The sequence below is a fragment of the Bos indicus genome, chromosome 5 (genome assembly GCF_029378745.1).
Source record: "Bos indicus isolate NIAB-ARS_2022 breed Sahiwal x Tharparkar chromosome 5, NIAB-ARS_B.indTharparkar_mat_pri_1.0, whole genome shotgun sequence".
NCBI classification, from domain to species: Eukaryota; Metazoa; Chordata; class Mammalia; order Artiodactyla; family Bovidae; genus Bos; species Bos indicus.
In genome coordinates, this window is record NC_091764.1 from 58,416,676 (window position 1) to 58,423,499 (window position 6,824).

The window sequence follows — 6,824 nt, forward strand, 5'->3', positions numbered from 1 at the left end:
GTCCAGGATGTCTGGCTCTAGGTGAGTGACCACACTATTGTAGTTATCTGGGTCATTAAGACCATTTTGTAAAGTTCTTCTGTGTATTCTTGCCACCTCTTCTTAATCTCTTCTACTTCTGATACATCCTTACCGTTTCAGTTCTTTATCATGCTCATCTTTGCATAAAACCTTCCCTTGATATTTCCAGTTTTCTTGAAGAGATTTCTAGTCTTTCCCATTCTATTTTTATCCTCTATTTCTTTGTGTTGTTCACTTAAGGAGGACTTCTTATCTCTCCTTGCTATTCTCTGGAATTCTGCATTTAGCTGGGTATATCTTTTCATTTCTCCTTTGCCTTTTGTTTCTCTTCTTTCCTCAGCTTTGTAAATCCTCTTCAGGCAACCACTTTCTTTCCTGCACTTTTTTTCCTTTGGGATGGTTTGGATCATCGCCTCCTGAACAATGTTAAGAACCTTCATCCATAGTCTTACAGGCACTCTTCTACCAGATCTAATCCCTTGAATCTATTTATCACCCACACTGTATAATCATAAGGGATTTGATTTAGATCATACTTGAATGGCTTAGTGGTTTTCCCCACCTTATTCCATTTAAGCCTGAGTTTTGCATTAAGGAGCTCATGATCTGAGGCACAGTCAGCTCCAGGTCTTGTTTTTGATGACTTTATAGAGCTTCTCCATCTTTGGCTGCAAATAAAATAATCAATCTGATTTCAGTGTTGACCATTAAAGTGATGTCCATGTGTAGAGTCATCTCTTGGGTTGTCAGAAAAAGGTGTTTGCTATGAACTATGCATTCTCTTGGCAAAACTCTGTTAGCCTTTGCCTTGCTTCATTTTGTACTCTAAGGAAAATTTGTATGTTATTGCAGGTATCTCTTGACTTTGTACTTTTGCATTCCAATCCCATATGATTAAAAGGACATCCTTTTTTGGTTTTAGTTCTAGAAGGTCTTGCAGGTCTTCCATAGGACTGTTCAACCTCAGCTTCTTTGGCATTAGTGGTTGGGGCATAGACTTGGATTACTGTTATACTGAATGGTTTGCCTTGGAAACAAACTGATGTCATTCTGTCATTTTTGAAATTGTACTCTACTACTGCATTTCAGACTCTTTTATTGACTATAAGGGCTACTCCATTTCTTCTAAGGGATTCTTATCCACAGTAGTAGATATAATGGTCATCTAAATTAAATCCACCCATTCCCATCTATTTTAGTTTACTGATTCCTAAGATGTCAATGTTTACTTTTGCCATCTCCTGCTTGACCTTGTGTGATTGACCTTGATTAATAGACCTAACATTCCAGGTTCATATGCAATACTGTTCTTTGCAGTACTGGACTTTACTTTCACTGCCAGACACATCCATAACTGAGCATTGTTTCCACTTTGGTCCAGCCACTTCATATTTTTCTGGAGCTATTCATAATTGCTCTCCATTAATATTTTTAGATAAACACATTTACAATTAGATTGTAAAGACAGGCACTCTCCTGCTTCATTTCTAAGATTTGAACTTTTTTTCAATTATTTATTTGTGCAATCTCCTGACTCTCTCTCATCTATCTTTCCCCTGATCTGTGGATTTGGAACAAGGATATGATATATTACATACATCTTACATACTTTCCTCTTTTATAGTGTGTTTTTGACAGTTTTCAAAGTCATTTGGCAAAAACATCTTTCCCACGTCATGATGTAGTTTTGGATTTCTATCACTACCTATCTATGTGTGTGTGCATGTGGCAGTCTCTCAGTCGTGTCCAACTCTGAGACCCCATGGACTGTAGCCCACCATGCTCCTCTGTCCAAGGGATTCTCCCGGCAAGAGTATTAGAGTGGGTTGCCATTTCCTTCTCCAGGGGATCTTCCCTATCCAGGAATCAAACCTGAGTCTCCTGCATTGCAGGTAGATTCTTTACCAACTGAGATACAAGGAAAGCGACTTATTAATATGATGCACATTAAAAGAGCTGAGAATTCCAGAGTTATGATCGGTCATTGTCAAGTCAAGGAAGAAAATGATTATTCATTGCATTGATTAGAATTATTTTTTACCTAAATGCCATGGCCTCATAATTTCATACAAGTTTTCTCAGTTCGATGTCACTTGACTTTGTGAGGAGCTTGAGAAGTACAAGTCAGCAATGAGAAACAATACCTCATTACCTACATTCATACTCCTAGGACCGACAGATGATCCTCCAATGCAGGTTCTAATTTTTATATTTATGTTTGTCTCCTACTTATTGAGTGTCACTGGGAATCTTACCATCATTATACTCACTTTAGTAGACTCTTGCCTTAAAACTGCCATATACTTTTTCCTCAAACTCTTCTCCTTTTTAGAAACCTTATTCACCACGGTGTGCGTTCCCAGATTCTTATACAGCTTATCAACTGGGGACAAGACTATTTCCTACAATGCTTGTGCTGCCTAACTAATTTTTGTCATTTTTTTGGAGAACAGATTTTTTTCCTCCTGGTCATCATGTCCTATGACCATTATGTGGCCATCTGCAAATCTTTACTTTATACAACCTCATCCACAGCAGAATCTGTGGAAGACCTGTTATTTGCAGGTTGGCTGGTCATATTTCCACCACTCTGCCTGGTCTTAAATCTGGAATTCTGTGACTATAATCTCATTGATCATCTTCTCTGTGATGCTTCTCCTGTGCTGAAGATCTCTTGTTCAGACACATGGTACATAGTGTTTCCCTAGGTGTGTTGACTGACATTGGGCCATTTCTGTGTATAGTTCTGTCATATATATACATCATCAAGACCATCATAAAGTTTCATTTAGCCCAGCAGAAGCTGAAGGCCTTTTCTACCTGTTCTTCTCACATGATTGTGGTTTCTATCACCTATGGCAGTTGTATCTTCATCTATGTCAAACCTTCAGCAAAGGATGACATGGCAATTAATAACGGTGTGTTAGTGCTTACTACTTCAGTTGCCATCATTTTAAACCCATAAATTTATAGCCTGAGGAACAAGCAAGTGAAACAAGCTTTTACAGACTTAATCAAAAGAATTTCATTGTTTCAAGGAAGTAAAGGAATGTTGAAACTTTTATTTTATAAGCATAAAATATAAATTTAAAAAGAGCATTTAGCTTTAAAGTCACAGTCTTCATTACTTAACTAATGTACCCTGGTCTATTGTCTGTTTATATTAACATTCTTATACCACTGTTATTATTTAATCTTGGATCCAAAACCATCTTTTCAATGCCTGTTGAAATAGACAAGTTGTATCATTTCAACTCTTGTTGAAAATAAACTTTCTACAAGATGACAACTCATATCAAAAGAATATGAAAGTGGATTTATAGGAAAAGGGCCTTACTTAAACTCTAATCCCACTGTGACCAATATAATAACTAGTAATTCTTGTGTGGAAAAAAAATTGAATTCTTGAACTGATAGTAAAATTAGTGCAGTGATAGCATCTATTGTCTTGTTTTGCATGTAAATGTTTAAAAAGTATATATATATATATGATTAGAATTGTTCTTTTCAAGCAGGAATAACTAAAGATAATAATGGATTAGTTTGAGCAAAAGGAAAGGATTATTTTGCTAGAGAGGAAAATAAGAGTTTAGACACCTGAAGATACACATGTACCTTGTAAAAGAAAGTTTAAAGCCCAAATATTTAGTTTAGATTCACTGGATTCTCATTCAAGAGAAGAATCCTATACACTAATTTATCATTGAGGTGACAGTGATTTTATAAAAAATATGCTGAGAAAATAAAACCATCCTTGTGATGATAAATCAAGACTAGTACTGAAACACAATACAGTGGAAGTTCTAAATATAACTAATTTAAGTCAACATGAGCCAGCAAATCACAGCAAACTAAAGTCCTTAAACATCAAGAAAATTAAACCAGCAAAATACAAGGAAGGCTTGTGATACAGACAAGTCATTCAATATTAAGGCATAGATTATTTTGACATTGAAAAAACAAGGTATGGCCTTTACTAATATTTCTCAAGGAGTGATGTTCTACATCTGGTTGTTTTATCCCTTTCACATTTCTCATCATTAACTGCAATGGTCCAGACTGGAATGTTCTTGACTTTCATCTCAAGGCCTGCACTCAAGGCATCACCTCTTACAAAGGATTCCTTCCCTGCATCCCTCTCTAGTGCTCTGTGTGGAACCCTGAGTATGGGCAGCTGTCACTTTCTGTATTTCATTATTATGCAATAACAAATTATCCTCAAATCAGTGGTTTAAAACTTGAGTTTCTGAGTCAATGGAGTGTTTCTGTCTATTTGAGCAGATATCAGCTGATCTTGGCTGGGTTTGTTTATAGGACTGTCACTAAGGATAACTACGTCTTGTTGTCAGGTTGGGCCTCAGTCACAACTTTAGAGGTTGAGTGAATCCTCCCTAAGATAAATGAACCCTTTTCCAGATGGTGTTTTATCTTCCAGCTAACAGTTGTTCACATGGTAAGAACATGAGGCTCCAAGGGAGAGAATGGAAGCAGGCAAAGTCTTTGAAGTCCTAGACATAATATCCCCAGCTCCAATATTTTGGCCACCTGATGCGAAAAACTGACTCATTTGAAAATCCTGTGATGCTGGGAAAGATTGAAGGTGGGAGGAGAAGGGAACGACAGAGGATGAGATAGTTGGATGGCATCATTGATTCAATGGACATGAGCTTGAGTAGGCTCCAGGAGTTGGTGATGGACAGGGAAGCCTGGCTTTCTGCAGTCCATGGGGTCACAAAGAGTTGGACATGACTGAGTGGCTGAATTTAACTGAACACACAATTCTAATAGGCAAGCAAGTCATGGGACCAACCAACATTCAAGGGAGAAAAACAGAATCACTTGTGCATGAAAGAAGCTCGGACACACATTGCAGAGGGTGTAGATACAGAGAGAGCAAGCCATCTTTGCTATCTAATTTCCACAGAAACTATGCTTCCCCTAAATGTCATGAATTTCCCATCTACTTTTTCTCAAGTATTACTATTATGTCTTTAGTGTACATATGAATGCCTGTAAAGCCAATGATGATCAATATTGCTTTTTAAAGAAATGTTAGTTGAATAAATCCCATGTAAAACCTGAAAGACTAATCTTTGAGAGAGGGAACATCTATAAAAATTCTAACTTTGAATAAGAATCATATATAGAGAATAAGATGAGTGCAATTTTTGTGAAATGGAAAGAAATTTTATTCATAACAAAGTGTTCCACATATCTTTTAATTTTAAAATGTCTTTTCACATTTTCACTCATAGAAATGCTAATCATACAATGAGTAATAAATTTTTCCATAAGATGCATTTGCAAATTCTCAAAACAAGTCAGTCTCCTAGGTAAATTTTTGAAGAAGGGTAAAATTAAAGTTTAATGATCCCCATTTCCTTCTTCTGTGTAGACAGTTGAAAGTCATGTCTCTTGGACCTTTTTGTATTATAATCATCTTTAGATATTCCTATTCCCTTATTTTAAAAAAAATTTTTTTCTCTTGTATCTCCATTTCTCATTCCCATTCTTCCATTGGCAACCCTCTTTATTGTTTTTAAAGTTTATTTTTTATTTGCATTTGTTTTTATGCAAAAGATATTTAAATAGATCTAGCAAAGCTATCTATTGCTAGTAATTGCTGGAAAATATTCTTTGCACCCGGCAGCATTCATCTCCAAAGTATGTGTCCATTCCAGTGTATGGCACAGCCTCTCCCATATAATAGAAGTGTAATTTCAAGGAAACTTTTTAAAAGTTTATGTGTATTACTTTTTAAAAACATCAGTTAAGACACTAATGCATAAAATAGTCTTCAGTAATATTGATAAATTATTTTTAACAATGACAACATAACTATAAAAATATAGTAGGATGTTTTAATTGAAAAGTGTAAAATGTATTATTTGGGCTTCCCAGGTAGCACAGTAGTAAAGAATCTGCCTGCCAATGCAGGAGGTGCAAGAAATGCAGGTTCGATCTGGATCTGGTAGATCTGGTAGATCCTCTGGAGTAGGAAATGGCAACCTGCTCTAATATTCTTCCCTGGAAAATTCCATGGACAGAGGACCCTGGAAGGCTATAGTCCATGGGGTCACAAAGAGTCAGACATGACTCAGAGCACACATGTACACACTCACAAATGTATTATTTAGCAATAAGTGATTGCAGTGGGAAAATATACACTCTGAACTTTTGGAGCTATGAAATTTTAAAACACAAAAGGATGCTTCATAATATAAAGAAAGCAATTCAAATTGAGAAGGGAGAGAGCGAAAGCAGTCATGTATTACCACTCTCTTGAAATCAAAGCTCAGCCTCTGTACACTGGTGCCATGTTAAATCTTAGAGACAGAGTCTTGGATGAAGTAGAAAGAAATAGCTCATTGGTTTTTCAAGTAAGGGGAACTAATGTCCTCAAAAGTGTGTGTCCCCACCTGAAGAGGGTAGTAAGGAGTTTCATTTTTTTTTCTTTTTTAAATATAAATTTATTTAATTGGAGGTTAATTACTTTACAATATTGTATTGGTTTTGTCATACATCAACATGAATCCACCACAGGTATACACGTGTTCCCCATCATGAACCCCCCTCCTCTCTCCCTCCTTGTACCATCCCTCTGGGTTGTCCCATTGCACCAGCCCCAAGCATCCAGTATCATGCATCGAACCTGGACTGGCGACTCGTTTCATATATGATATTATACATGTAAGGAGTTTTATAGTAAAGATTCAAAGAGCAAGGCACGGTCAACTTGTGGACTTTCTTCTGATTGGATGTTGTTGAGGTAATGGGGAGTTAGCATTATCAGCCTTGTGGGT

At 36.5% G+C, this 6,824-nt stretch overlaps 1 pseudogene; it reads left to right on the forward strand.

Moving 5' to 3' along the window:
* Positions 1–2,151: 2,151 nt before the first annotated feature.
* LOC109558429 (olfactory receptor 6C2-like) lies at positions 2,152–3,106 on the forward strand (annotated as a pseudogene).
* The last annotated feature ends 3,718 nt before the right edge of the window (positions 3,107–6,824 follow it).